Source organism: Haematobia irritans, chromosome 4 (genome assembly GCF_050003625.1).
Source record: "Haematobia irritans isolate KBUSLIRL chromosome 4, ASM5000362v1, whole genome shotgun sequence".
Lineage (NCBI taxonomy): Eukaryota > Metazoa > Arthropoda > Insecta > Diptera > Muscidae > Haematobia > Haematobia irritans.
The window spans coordinates 94,742,905-94,759,443 of record NC_134400.1 but is presented as its reverse complement, the minus strand read 5'-3'; the positions used below and the strand labels follow the sequence as shown (position 1 = coordinate 94,759,443).

The following is a 16,539-nucleotide window of genomic DNA, read 5'->3' as shown; positions in this document are numbered from 1 at the left end:
ATATGGGGGCTATATATAATTATGGACCGATGTGGACCAATTTTAGCATGGTTGTTAGAGACCATATACCAACACCATGTACCAAATTTCAGCCGGATCGGATGAAATATGCTTCTGTTAGAGGCTCCACAAGCCAAATCTGAGGGTCCCTTTATATGGGGGCTATGACAAAGTTAATATACCCCCATCCTATGATGGAGGGTATAAAAAGAATGTAGTAATTCCGAAACAGCTGTACATCCAACCATCTTGCAGTCTATAGGGCTTTGCCCAAATAAATTTGACAAGCATACTTTTCCTCTGTTAGTTAAGCTACACTTGTAGTTTAGTCAATGCATGGTTTTAAGCTGAGGTCAAAAACAACAATAATGATTGAAGAGAACCCAACAAATCAAGCAGAGCAGTTCAACCAATACACTTCCCGGAGATAAATTTAAAGATTTTACCTATGAAGACTATATCAGATTCTGGATTTGTAAGAACCATTTTTGTTTTAGAAGAATCATTAACATCTCTTGTAAGTGTGCAAGAAAATTATAAAATGACGTCTTGATTTGAAATCTTAAATCTGTAGATTTTCACCCGAGAAGTAAAATCTGGAAATTTTACATTGAGTTTCAAACAATTTTCATGATCGGTGCGCCTTCTATACCCTCAAGAAGTGAAATTTCAGGCAAATCGGATAAAAACTACGGTTTCTAGAAACCCAAGGAGTTAAATCGGGAAATCGTTCTTATGGGGATTATACTAAAACACTGACCGATACTCACCATTTTCGGCGTATCTCTTTATGATCCAAAAATAATTCTAGATTTCGAATTTCATACAAATTGGATAAAAACTACGGTTTTTATAATCCCAAGAAATAAAATCCGAAGATCGGTCATTATTGAGGATATACCAAAACATGAACCAATACACGCCTTTCGGCAAAAATACCTCCAGATTTCCAATTTCAGGCAAATTGGATAAAAACTTCAGATTCTTGAAGCCCAAGAAGTAAAATCGGGAAATCGGTCTATATGGGGGCTATACCAAAAACATGGGCCGATACTCACAATTTTCGGCACGCATATTTATGGTCCTAGATTTCCAATTTCAGGCAAATTGGATAAAAACTACGGTTTCTATAAGCTCAAGACCCCAAATCGGGAGGTCGGTTTATATGGGGACCATACCAAAACATTGACCGATGTTTACCATTTTTGGTACACCTCTTTATGGTTCTAAAATACCTTTAGATTTCAAATTTCTGGCAAATTGAATAAAAACTGCGGATTCTAGAAGTCCAAGAAGTAAAATCGGGAGATCGGTCTATATGGGGGCTATACCAAAACATGGACCGATACTCACCATTTGACACACATCTTTTTGGTCATAAAATACCTCTAGATTTCAAATTTCAGGCAAATTGGATAAAAACTACGATTTCTATAAGCCCAAGACCACAAATCGGGAGGTCGGTTTATATGGGGACTATATCAAAACCTGGACCGATATAGCCCATCATTGAACTTGACCTGCCTGCAGACAAAAGACGAGCTTGTGCAAATTTTCAGCATGATTGCTTCATTATTGAAGACTGTAGCGTGATTACAACAGACAGACAGACGGACAGACGGACATGGTTATATCGTCTTAGAATTTCTCCCTGATCAAGAATATATATACTTAGGTTAGGTTAGGTGGCAGCCCGATGTATCAGGCTCACTTAGACTATTCAGTCCATTGTGATACCACAGTGGTGAACTTCTCTCTTATCACTGAGTGTTGCCCGGTTTCATGTTAAGCTCAATGACAAGGGACCTCCTTTTTATAGCCGAGTCCGAACGGCTTTCCACATTGCAGTGAAACCACTTAGAGAAGCTTTGAAACCCTCAGAAATGTCACCAGCATTACTGAGGTGGGTAATCCACCGCTGAAAAACTTTTTGGTGTTCGGTCGAAGCAGGAATCGAACCCACGACCTTATGTATGCAAGGCGGGCATGCTAACCATTGCACCACGGTGGCTCCCTATATATATAGTCGGAAATCGATATTTCGATGTGTTACAAACGGAATGACAAACTTATTATACCCCCGTCACCATTCCATGGTGGTGGGTATAAAAAAACTATTATATACCCAGAAAAAAAAGCATCGCCAAAAAAGTAATGAAAATTTTCTTTTTGGATCCGGAAGTGGTACAAAATTGACGCAGAAGCGATGAATTTAACATGGGCTTGTCATAGGACGGAAGTCCTCCATTTCAACAGCCGTTGCACTGAATTTGCATCCCTTCTTTAGATGTGATCCGAATTCAATGTTTTGGATGTAAATTAACAAATTCTGTGATATTTTGTCAAATAAATAATTTCTATAATTTTTTATGTATTCTAACGCTTGTCGGAAACGTTTGATCTCAAATATTTTCAAAAATTCACAATTTTTCCAGATTCGATTTAGCATTTTTGTAGACAAAATTTAAATGATTTGTACCATTTTATGAATTCTTACTCTGTTTTTAACCTATTTGAAACAAAAAAAGTTAAAATTATCCTTTAAAAGTATGAAAAATCCAAGTTATAAAAAATTTAACTAAAAGAACATCCTGGGTAGTTAAAATAAAGATCATCATTGGGAGTGCATTTTCTGGAAGTGTTTTTAAAGTTGTGTCTTTGGAAGAACTTCCAAAATTTTTTGCTGGGTACGAGCGTAAATTCGGCCAGGCCTTCCACGAATAGCATACCTATGATGCAACATGTATTCCGTAGAAACTTCTACTAAAAATTGTCATCCACAATCGATTACTTGGGTTGTGGTAATACTTGCTGATGGCAACTTATCTTAAGACTTCTTAACGTCGTCTTCTAAATTGTAAGTTAGTCCATATATTAGACAAAATAGGCAGATTAAATACCTATATACTCGTAATTCAGTTCTTGACCGGTATATACGGGGGAGTCTATAAATAATTACGAATCGATATGAATTTTTGCACGGTAATAAGAGAGCCAGAAGTGAAATAGGGAGGTCGGTTTACATGGGGGCTATATACAATTATGAACCTATATGGACAAATTTTTTGTGATTTGTACCAAATTTTAGCAAGATCAAATGAAGTTTTCTTAACCACGAGGATCAAGAAGTAAAATCTTGTTATCTACTAACATAACGGACAAATTTTCAACCGAATCGGATGAAATTTGCTCCTCCAAGAGGCTCCGAAAGCCAAATCTGGGGATTTATATGGGGGCTATATATAATTATGGGCCGATACGGACCAATTTTTTGCATGGTTGTTAGTGGCCATATATTTACACCACATACCAAATTTCAACCGGATGGGGTGAATTTCACCGCGACCCAGAATATATATACTTAGCCCAATATTTCGTCTTTGACCAATATTTCGATGTGTTACAAACGGAATGACACAATTATACCCCCCTCCTCTGAAAACACATCGATGCAGCGAGTTACTTAAAAGTATATTGAATTTCAGGCGGATTTAGGGAAACGTAACATCTCAAGAAGATTGGTTCAAATGGTACGCTTCCCAAAATTAAATTTAAAGTTTCTTCATAGGTAGATTTATAAGAGGCACTTCGCTTTGAGCTTTAGAGAAATCATAAACATCGCGTCTAAGCTTGCATGAAAATCCTATGATATAAATCATTTAATATGATTTGCAAAAGTTTTCATCCAATTCTGTCGATCTTTACCCCGATTCCTCCAATGAGCTCGAGAAGTAAAATCGAGAAATTTTATTTCCAGTTTCGCCTTCGATGCCAACCGCAAGTTATATCGGGAGACACTTGTATAAGAAGATTATATAAAATCATTTTCGATATAAATCAAATTCAACGCAAATTTGGGGGTACGAGAAGCCCAAGAAGTCAAATCGGAAGATCTGTCTATATTGTGCCTGTATCAAACCTTGGACTAATAGTACGATATTCGGTACACCTATTTATGGTCATTATCGGATGAATACTATGGTGACCAGAAGTCCAAGAATTTCATAAAAATTCGGATAGAAATTGCGGTTTCAAGATACTCAAAAATCCAAGACGGGGTTCGTCGACCTGCCTGCAGACAGAAGACAAATCTGTGCAGAATTTCCGCACGATACGTTCATTGCAGCGTGATTACAATAGACAGATAAACGAACATCGTTATATCGTCTTAGAATTTCTCCCCGATCAAGAATATACATACTTTCTATAGTCGAAAATCGATATTTCGATGTGGTACAAACGGAATGGTATAAAATGGTATAAACGAAATGTATAAAAATCACGCTAAAAAAAACTAAAATATGATTTGGTGCTTAAGTTAATTAAATTGTTATACATTTAGGAAGTTTTCTATAAAACAAACACACTTTTACATAATCTATTGTTTTCTTAAATACTTTTTTAAAATAAAGTATATATATCCTGGATCGTGGTGAAATTCTGATGCGATCTAAAAATACATAAAAACCGACTCTCACCAGCTTCGGCATGCGGAGCCCCTTGGAAAAGCGAATTTCATCCGATCGAGTATTAATGTATGGCCTCTACCATGCAGAACTTTCCATAAATATATATAGCCTCATGTAAACCGATCCCCAAATTAAATGTCCAGAGTACACAGAAAAAAATTTCACGAAAATTTTTCCAGTTAAAATCTTAATTGAATTTTAAACAAGTATATACGACCGTAAGTTCGGCCAGGCCGAAGCTTATGTACCCTCCATCATGGATTGCGTAGAAACTTCATCTAAACACTGCCATCCACAATCGAATTACTTAACTTGCGGTAACGCTTGCCGATGGCAAGGTATCTTAAAACCTCCTAACACCATCTTCTAAATTGTATGTAAGTCCATACGTGGTATATATTAAATCAAAAAAGATCGATCCAATACGTATATAATTTTGACAAAATTTTCTACAGAAATAAAATTTTAACAAAATTTTCTATAGAAATAAAATTTTAACAAAATTTTCTATAGAAAAAAAATTTTGAAAAAAATTTCTACAGGAATACAATTTTAACAAAATTTTCTATAGAAATAAAATTTTGACAAAATTTTCTATAGAAATAAAATTTTGACAAAATTTTCTATAGAAATAAAATCTTGGTAGATTATTTTTGGCTCGAGTGGCAACCATGATTATGAACCGAATAAAATTTAAACAAAATTTTCTATAGAAATAAAATTTTGACAAAATTTTCTATAGAAAAAAAATTTTGACAACGATGAAAATTTTATTATGAACCGAATAAAATTTTAACAAAATTTTCTCTAGAAATAAAATTTTGACAAAATTTTCTATAGAAATAAAATTTTGGTAGATTAGCGACCATATACTAACACCACGTGCCTAATTTGAACCGGATCGGATGAATTTTGCTCCTCCAAGAGGCTCCGGAGGTCAAATCTGGAGAATGTTTTATATGGGGGCTATATATAATTATGGACCGATATGGACCAATTCTGGCACGGTTGTTAAAGATCATATACTAACACCATGTTCCAAATTACAACCGGCTTGGATGAAATTTGCTTCTCTTGGAGACTTCGCAAACCAAATCTGGGGATCGGTTTATATGGGGGCTATATATAATTATGAACCGATGTGGACCAATTTTTGCATGGTTGTTAGAGACCATATACCAATATCATGTACCAAATTTCAGGCGGATCGGATGAAATTTGCTTCTCTTTGAGGCTCCGCAACCCAAATCTGGGGATCGGTTTATATGGGCGCCATATATAATTATGGACCGATGTGGACCAATTTTTGCACGGTTGTTAGAGACCATATACCAATACCATGTACCAAATTTCAGCCGGATCGGATGAAATATGCTTCTCTTAGAGGCTCCACAAGCCAAATCTGGGGATCGGTTTATATGGGGGCTATATATAATTATGGACCGATGTGGACCAATTTTTGTATGGTTTTTAGAGACCATATACCAACATCATGTACCAAATTTCAGCCGGATCGGATGAAATTTGCTTCTCTTTGAGGCTCCGCAAGCCAAATCGGGGGATCGGTTTATATGGGGGCTATATATAATTATGGACCGATGTGGACAAATTTTTGCATGATTGTTAGGGACAATATACCAACACCATGTACCAAATTTCAGCCGGATCGGATGAAATATGCTTCTCTTAGAGGCTCCACAAGCCAAATCTGGGCATCGGTTTATATGGGGGCTATATATAATTAAGGACCGATATGGACCAATTTTTGCATGGTTGTTAGAGACCATATACCAACATCATGTACCAAATTTCAGCCGGATCGGATGAAATTTGCTTCTCTTTGAGGCTCCGCAAGCCAAATCTGGGGATCGGTTTATTTGGGGGCTATATATAATTATGGACCGATGTGAAGCAATTTTTGCATGGTTGTTAGAGACCATATACCAACACTATGTACCAAATTTCAGCCGGATCGGATGAAATTTACTTCTCTTTGAGGCTCCGCAAGCCAAATCTGGGGATCGGTTTATATGGGGGCTATATATAATTATGGACCGATTTGGACCAATTTTTGCATGGTTGTTAGAGACCATATACCAACATCATGTACCAAATTTCAGCCGGATCGGATGAAATATGCTTCTGTTAGAAGCTCCACAAGCCAAATCTGAGGGTCCCTTTATATGGGGGCTATACGTAAAAGTGGACCGATATGGCCCGACCCAGAATATATATACTTTATGGGATCTTAGAGCAATATTTCGATGTGTTACAAACGGAATGACAAAGTTAATATACCCCCATCCTATGATGGAGGGTATAAAAATATTCAATTACAAATTTAATTGATTTAACAAATTTTTAATTGAAATAAAAATCAATCACACAAATTAATAGTATCAATTAAATATTTAATTGGATCAATTAATTTTTTAATTGACTGTCAATTAATTTTTTAATTGATACTATCATTTCTGTGATTGAAGACATTTCAATTAAAAAATTAATTGGATCAATTAATTTCGTGATTGAATCAGAAAAAACTTTTTTTGTGTGTAGAGGTGTGCACGTGAGTAATATTTTACTCACGCACACTCACACGATATTGTTTGGTAGGTCTCACGCTCACGCACACTCACGAAAGAAAACTTGAAATCACACAAGAAAATGTCATGACTCACGAAATATGTCGTGACTCACGAATAATTTTATGAGTAATTTACCTGAGGGGCGTGTCTGAAATCATGAGCACGATTAAAAGCGAGAGCGTTATTAAACTCTTAACATGCTAGGTGTCACTAAAATTGCAAATGAATTTATCTTCATCGTTTTATGTTGGTGAGCGGGATTATTTTCGTGAGCGTAATTCGTTACTCACACACACTCACGAAGATATTATTTTCGTGACTCACGCACGACATTTTGGTTTGTTAATCACGCTCACGCACACTCACGCCGTTGCCATGGGCGTGATTCACGACTCACGCGTGACTCACGAAATGAATTTATCTTCATCGTTTTATGGTGGTGAGCGGGATTATTTTCGTGAGCGTAATTCGTTACTCACACACACTCACGAAGATATTATTTTCGTGACTCACGCACGACATTTTGGTTTGTTAATCACGCTCACGCACACTCACGCCGTTGCCATGGGCGTGATTCACGACTCACGCGTGAGTCACGAAAATTTTCGTGAGTCACGACGATTTCGTGTCACGTGCACACCTCTAGTCCAGAGCCTCCTAGCGGTGTAAATTTCTTCCGATTCGATTGAAATTTAGAATAGTGATGTCAATATATGGGTGCTATTTTACATCTTGAGCCTCCTAGTGAAGCAAAATTCATCCACTTGAAATTTGGTATGTGTTCTCTAAATACGCTTTTGGCTATTCATGCAAAAATTGGTGCATATCGGTTTGTAATTATATACAGCGCCCATGTAAACCTACCACCAAATTTGACTTCTGGAGCCTCATGGAGGAACAAACTAAAAATTCATCCGATCCGGTTGGTTAACGTGAGGAAATTGATTTATATAGGTTTACATTTCTTTGAGGACTCCTTAATATAAACCGATCAAGAACTCAATTGGCTTATATAGGTTTTTAAGCTGTCTTTTGTTTTGTGAATCATATTAAAAAAACGTGAACCTTACATTTCATGACAGCCGATTTAATTATCTTTTAGTTAATGGAATTTTTACGTTTTAAGAAAGTTTCCATGATTTAAAAAAAAAAATCATGAGGAAAAAATTTTACACAAATTAAGAATAAAGATAAACTAAATTTGAGTCTCCCACAAACAAGTTCAGAATTTTTTAAAATTTGTAAATTTTTCCAATAATGCGCCCATCTTGAACTTCGTATGACACTAAAGATATTTTTGCAATTTTGAACTCCATTTTTTCTTCAAACTGCGAAACATTTTTTAATAACTGAAAAATAATAATTTTGTCTAATCAATTTTCTAGAATTTGTCAAAAATTATTTACTTGTTTGTTTGCGTTTGTAATACAGTTTAGTTAAAATTTTCTAAAATTAATCTATGTCTTCTAAAATAAACTAAAATTTTCTTTCCTGGCGGGTTCACTGTTTTTCAGTGTAGACTCCATTAAGATTCCTTGCCATCGGCAATTATTACCGCAACCCAAGCAATCCGATTGTGGGTGACTCTCTTTGGTAGAACTTTCTATACTGGAAAAAATATTAAGGAGACATTTCTTTAAAAGAATGAAATTTTAATTAAAAGAAAGTTTATAAACGTTGCTTCAAAAATTTTTGCTATTAAATTTAGGACATAAACTTTGGAAAATTACATCGCTCCGTTAAATTTGTATGTCCTTGAATTTAAAGAAATCATCCTTAAATTGACAGAAATATTGAATCTTTAGATTTAAGATAAAAACGCTTCAAATATATGCTAAGACTCTTTGTATCTTTGGTTTAAAGTTTTTTGTTTTACAATTAAGAAAACATTTTTATACCCTCCACCATAGGATGGGGGTATATTAACTTTGTCATTCCGTTTGTAACACATCGAAATATTGCTCTAAGACCCCATAAAGTATATACATTCTGGGTCGTGGTGAAATTCTGAATCGATCTGAGCATGTCCGTCCGTCCGTCCGTCTGTTGAAATCACGCTAACTTCCGAACGAAACAAGCTATCGACTTGAAACTTGACACAAGTAGTTGTTATTGATGTAGGTCGAACGGTATTGCAAATGGGCCATATCGGTCCATTTTACGTATAGCCCCCATATAAACGGACCCCCAAATTTGGCTTGCGATTGCTCTAAGAGAAGCAAATTTCATCCGATCAGGCTGAAATTTGGTACATGGTATTAGTATATGGTCTCTAACAACCATACAAAAATTGATCCATATCGGTCCACTTTTACGTATAGCCCCCATATAAACGGACCCCCAAATTTGGCTTGCGAGTGTTCTAAGAGAAGCAAATTTCATCCGATCCGGCTAAAAATTGGTACATGGTGTTAGTATATGGTCTCTAACAACCATTCAAAAATTGGTCCTTATCGGTCTACTTTTACGTATAGCCCCCATATAAACGGACCCCAAAATTTGGCTTGCGAGTGCTCTAAGAGAAGTAAATTTCATCCGATTCGGCTGAAATTTGGTACATGGTGTTAATATATGGTCTCTAACAACCATACAAAAACTGCTCCATATCGGTCCACTTTTACGTATAGCCTCCATATAAACGGACCCCCAAATTTGGCTTGCGAGTGCTCTAAGAGAAGCAAAAATCATCCGATCCGATTGAAATTTGGTACGTGGTGTTAGTATATTGTCTCTTACAACCATGCCAGAATTGGTCCATATCGGTCCACAATTATATATAGCCCCCATATAAACCGATCCCCCGATTTGGTTTGCGGAGCTTCTAAGAGAAGCAAATTTCATCCGATCCGGCTGAAATTTGGTACATGGTATAGGTATATGTTCTCTAATGACCATGCAAAAATAGGTCCACATCGGCCCATAATTATATATAGCCCCTATATAAACCGATCCCCAGATTTGACCTCCGGAGCCTCTTAGAGGAGCAAAAATCATCCGATCCGATTGAAATTTGGTACGTGGTGTTAGTATATTGTCTCTTACAACCATGCCAGAATTGGTCCATATCGGTCCACAATTATATATAGCCCCCATATAAAACGATCCCCAAATTTGTCCTCCAGAGCCTCTTGGAGGAGTAAAATTCATCCGATCCGGTTGAAATATGCAACGTTGTGTTAGTATGTGGTCTCTAACAAACACGCAAGAATTGGTCCATATCGGTCCATAATTATATATAGCCCCCATATAAATCGATCCCCTGATTTGAGCCTCTTGGAGGAGCAAAATTCATCCGATCCGGTTGAAATTTGCAACGTGGTGTTAGTATATGGCCGCTAATAACCATGCCAAAATTGGTCCATATCGGTCTATAGTTATATATAGCCGATCCCCAATCACACAAAAATTGGTCCATATCGGTTCATAATCATGGTTGCCACTCGAGCTAAAAATAATCTACCAAAATTTTATTTTTATAGAAAACATTGTCAAAATGTTATTTCTATAGAAAATGTTGTCAAAATTTTATTTCTATAGAAAATGTTGCCAAAATTTTATTTCTATAGAAAATTTTGTCAACATTTTATTTCTATAGAAAATTTTGTCAAAATTTTATTTCTGTAGAAAATTTTTTCAAAATTTTATTTCTATACAAATTTTTGTCAAAATTTTATTTCTATAGGAAATTTTTTGCAAATTTTATTTCTATAGAAAATTTTTTCAAAATTTTACTTCTATAGAAAATGTTGTCAAAATTTTATGTTTATAGAAACTTTAAACTTATTTATATACGTATTTAATCGGCCTTTTTTAGTTTAATATATACCACGTATGGACTATGTGGTATATATTACGATGTTAGGAAGTTTTAAGATACCTTGCCATCGGCATGTGTTACCGCAACCCAAGTAATCCGATTGTGGGTGACAGTCTTCAGTAGAAGTTTCTACGCAATCCATGGTGGAGGGTAAATAAGCTTCGGCCTGGCCGAAATTACTGCCGTATATACTTGTTTACTTTGAAGTATTTGGCTCGACATAAATACCAAAATTCTTAAGGGAAGGTCAAACTCTTTGGATCCAAGTAAACTTTTTTTGTGAGTTTACGCAATCCATGGTGGAGGGTACATAAGATTCGGCCTGGCTGAACTTACGGCCGTATATAATTGTTCATGTCTTTACGGATAAGTTCACTTTCATTAATCATATTTTCTATAGATGCAGTTTTAAAGACTATTATCGTCATTACTTTCTCATTGGGTGAATAAGAACTATTCAAATATGGTGGTTTAGTTATGTTGGATAGAAGGGGATTCCTATACATCTATTTGGTGTTTTATGACTCAAGGTTTTATTAATGAGTTTTCCAATGGGGATATTTAGTTCTTTTTAAATGTTCAGAGATGTAAAGTGTAAATGCACTAAAAAAAATATTGTCGTGAGGTCAAAGATTTCATGTCTTTAAAATACGAATACAAATTTTGCTTAACATAGAAGACGCATTTCTCTTAAATAAAGATATTTTCCTTGTCCAAAAGTCGATAAACTTTTCAATGAAGTCTTATTGTCCTTATAATTAAGTGATTTGACTTAAAAATGGGTACCTTAACATGAAAGAAATAATTTATAGGCTAAGGTCAACTTGACTTTAATAATTCAGAAAAATTCTTTAAATTTAATGAAATTGTCTTTAAATTTGTTGTCTTTTTGCATCTTGACTACAAAGCAAAAAATCGTTCAAATATAGGACATGTTTTTAAAAACTTTATTTTCAAGAAGTTTTTTACTTCAAACATAGCATAATTTCTACTGGAAGTCGAGTCTTAATTTGGAAAATAAAGTTGCCGTTAACTCGCTTTTATAGGTCTTTGATAGATGTGAAGAAAAAAAGCTCAGAAAGAGAAAAATTAAAATTTGCTTCCTAGAAGCAAGTACACAAAACCTAAATTTAAAAGAGAATTGTGTCTTAAAAGTATCCTTTTTTGTATTCTCCGCTTCTTTGGCTCGGAATCAATACCAAATTTTTTAAAGTAAAGGCAAAATCTTTGGAACCGAGTATGCTTTTTTTCAGTGTGATGGAAATTGTTTACGGGATTGTGAGTTAGATAATGTTTCGTATATTATGCCTAAAAATATGCAAATATTCTAGTTGTAGGCAAAGTTATTACCTTAAGGGTTGATGGCGTGGATGAGTGTTTACCCAATAAACACAGGATGAGCGTTTTTCAAATGCAACAACTTTTCAGTTTGAGGGTAAATATAATTTTCAACATAAATTCAACTTGACCTGAAATAGCTCATCTTCAATACATCTTCAAATTGTTTGCGAATTACTTCCAATTTGCCAAAATGTTGACGAAATCTTTGAAAAGGTGTTGAAGGTAATATGAGAAAACTTTGACAAAACACTACCCTAAAATGCAACGAAAAAACCATGTGGTTTTCAATACTTATTTGTGCAACGAAGTTCGTGGTCAATTGCAAGAAATAAAAAAATGGAAAATTTTAGACAAATAACCAAATAGTTTATAAAAATAGGTAAGTGAAAATAAAAAATGAAATAAAACTTTAAGGAAGTCACTAAATGTATATCTCTTTGCAGAAAACTAAAATTATGGATTCTACGTTCTTGAAAACATTAAAAAGCTGACCGATGAAAAAATGGTGGACAATTAACTGGAACTGCTTCAAATAGTTTATAATAATTGGTACGTCAATATGAAAAATTAAATCAACACTTTAGAGAAGTCACTAAATTTAAATCTCTTTGCAGAAAACTAAAATCTTTAGATGCTACATTCTTGCAAACAATAAGAAGCTGACCAATGAAAAATGAGTGGCTTATGGACAAGAAAAAGTTTCCAGAAACATTACAAGTGTAACCAATTAAAATAGTTAAAAACAACAAATTGTTGAAATCAACAACTTCTGGATGAAAATGTGCATCACATCGTCAGTTTAATTCATATGCTATTATCAGTTTAAAATGGATATTTTGTGAATTCCTTCTGCTGGAAATCAATTCTAACACGCGGTCCAGTACGTTCCTAATTTCAAATTGCCCGCATGTTAATAAATTTTAATTCTGTTGTATGACACCAAAAGAAAGGAAATTATCAATGCAAAAGTGTTTACTAATAAGGTGGGTATTAAGTTCGAGTTTAGCCGCTAAAATCGTCATTTTTTCACGATTACTTATCTTTTATAATCCACTTTAAGGAATACAAACTTTGTGAAAATTTGCGTTGGGCTTTTCCCCATCAAGTTATAATAAAATTTGCGACAAATATTTGTAATTTTATGCCTTTCTCTTAAAAATTTAGTTTTCACTTTATCGATTTTAGTGGCTAAACTCGAACTTAATACCCACCTACAATGTTTAAGATATTTAAAGTTTTGTTATTTGTTTTTGGTTCTTATTTGTTGATATGTTTAATAAGATTATTATTTATCAATTGGTATTGTGGTGTATTATGTAGTGTAGTGTATTATTATATATTTTATTTTGATGAAAATGAATAAATTATACAAAATGCATAGAATTTTGGCTTTGACTTTCAATTTGAAGTGGGGATATCATTCATACAAATTTAGGTTGAAAAGTATTTGCAACGATGTTAATTTTGAATTTGACTCGGATCGAAAATTGTTTGACAAATTATTGAGTAGCGATGCATTTCAATTTGAGGATAACACTTGAGATATTATTGCTAATGTGTTGAATTTCACTGTTGAGGGTAATGTCTGTTTTTTGCTGAGAACGCGATTTTCTCAACAATTTCTCAACTTGAATATTACCCTAATCCTTTGAAAAAATGTTTGAAAAATTGTTGAAATTTAGCATTTTTCAAACGTTTGTGTTTATTGGGTATACATATCCAATTATAATATACCGCATATGCAAGTGGGCTTAGTGAAAAATAATTGGGCAACACTATTAGAATTTGTGTTGTTTAGTTAAGGTTTGTGCCTAAATGTATGCAGAGGTATAGTTTGTGTTTATTATTGTAGATCGTTTCTGTACTTTTAGGTTAGTTAAACGAATCTATTAACACAAGTTGAACAAACTTTCGTTATATTAATTTAATTTTATTATAGGTACCTTAATTTGATCTGCCAAAATATGTGTCTATCAGAAATATTGATTTTAGACTCCATAAAATATATACCGATCGACTCAGAATCACCTTCAGAGTCCATCTAGCACTTGGTGTCCGTCCGTCAGTCCATCCGTCCGTCCGTCCGTCCATGTATTTGGCGTTCGCAGGATTCCGGTCGCACTTATCAACCCATTTCGATTAAATTTGGTACAGAGTATTTTTTTGAAACAAGGACGAACGCTATTGAATTTGGAAAAAAAAAATCGGATCAAATTTAGATATATGCTAGCTTCCATGGGGTCACATTGCGCTTCTTTTCTAACCAATTGTTGTCAAATTTAGCACAAGGTATTATAATTCACTATTCTTCAAGTGTGCCAATTTCATCGAAATCGGTTCAGATTTAGATATAGCTCCCATATATATGTATCGCCCGATTTTCCCTTTTTATGAACCGATGTTACTCAAAGTTTGCTAGATCTAGTCTCCTATAGTACTAACTGTATGTTCAAACTTTCATCGAAATCGGCTCAGAGTTAGATATAGCTTACGTATATATGCCTAATATAATAATAATAGCTTAATTTATAAACCGATCTTACTTAAACTTAGCAAAAAGTGTAATATCAACCAAACATGCCAAATATCATCCAAATCGTTTCAGATTTAGATAGAGCTCCTATATATATGCACCGCTCGATTTTCTCAAACTTGGCCATAAAGAGTATTATGGCCAAACTTACTAACCAATGTTACTCAAATTTCAAATTTAGATGAATTACCCGATCGTATTTAAACGTACGAGTACATCTAGCTCTTACATAAATATATATTTGCACAAATTTGGATTTATTACACACACTAATTGAGCGATTTCCTCTTTTTATACCCTTCACCACTACTTTGGTACAGAGTATAACAAGTTTGTGCATTTGTATGTAACGCCCAGAAGGAACAGCCATAGACCCATCTTTTAGTATACCGATTAGAATTAAATTCTGAGTCGATTTAGCGATGTCCGTCTGTGTGTCTGTTAATATATTTTTGTGTACAACGTACAGCTCGCCACCGTGGTGCAATGGTTAGCATGCACGCCTTGTATACACAAGGTCGTGGGTTCGATTCCTGCTTCGATCGAACACCAAAAAGTTTTTCAGCCTCAGTAATGCTGGTGACATTTCTAAGGTTTTCAAAGCTTCTCTATGTGGTTTAACTGCAATGTGGAACGCCGTTCGAACTCGGCTATAAAAAGGGGGTCCCTTGTCATTGAGCTTAACATGGAATCGGGCAGCACTCAGTGAGAGAGAAGTTCAACACTGTGGTATCACACCATACAGGCATCATTTCGTAACTGATCTTGCTCAAATCTTGCACAAAGTAACCTTTTGTGGTATTAAACCCTCAAAATATTATGCAAATTGTTTCAGATTTAGATATAGCTTCTATATATATGCATCGCTCGGTTTTCCCAAATATTATTTCTATAAAAAATTTTCTCAAAATTTTATTTCTGTGGAATTTTTCTCAAAATTTTATTTCTATAGAATTTATTGTCAAAATTTAACAAAAAAGGTTTCTAATTTGGGTAGAATTCTACCACTGTGGCAACCGTGGTGGTAATACAAATTTATATTCTAAGTTATAGACGTTGCATATTCATGTTTTAAGATAATGAAGTACTTAGAACCATTTTTGTTTTGTAAACTTTTTTAAATTTAACGAAAAATATAGTAGGGAAAATTGTTTGGGAATGTATGGGAAAGTATGGAACTTTTTTTCTGTCCTTGTAGGGTAAACCGAACATATTCCCTGGCAACATTGACTATGAGCTATAGTCAGATTGCCACAAAAGCATCCATAGACATGTACCCCTTAATTTTCTTAAAGATGCAACTGCGGTTTATCTCCCAGACCTATATGTTACCCCAAAGATGCTTATGATTACTAATTCTGTAATGGTGGTTTAGGGTATGATATACTCGGCCCGCCCGACTTTCTACTTTACTTACTTATTATTGCTATTTCAATTCTTTACATGGGTGAGGTTTGCCCCAGCGCCTCTTGGACATTATTGGGGCGAGTTGGCATAACAACCTAAGTTTTTATGTACAAAAAAAAAAATAATAATAATAATAATAAAATTATCTGTATATACAATCCAATTTGGTATATATTTAAATATTTACAAATTTACAAGTAACAAGTATATACGGCCGTAAGTTCGGCCAGGCCGAAGCTTATATACCCTCCATCATGGATTGCGTAGAAACTTCTTCTAAACACTGCCATCCAGAATCGAATTACTTAAGTTGCGGTAACGCAACTTAAGTAATCTTAAAACCTCCTAACACCATCTTCTAAATTGTATGTAAGTCCATACGTG

General features: G+C 34.6%; 1 protein-coding gene and 1 long non-coding RNA gene across 2 annotated transcripts in view; one reads left to right on the top strand and one right to left on the bottom strand.

The window, feature by feature from the left end:
- Window positions 1-16,539, bottom strand: part of Dnah3 (dynein heavy chain 3, axonemal) — a 671,994-nt gene that overhangs the window by 131,800 nt on the left and 523,655 nt on the right. The window lies entirely within an intron of this gene.
- On the top strand, window positions 12,265-13,222 carry LOC142236902 (uncharacterized). The gene is made up of 3 exons (XR_012722251.1): window positions 12,265-12,594; window positions 12,659-12,764; window positions 12,830-13,222. It is a non-coding gene; the product is annotated as an uncharacterized LOC142236902 (long non-coding RNA).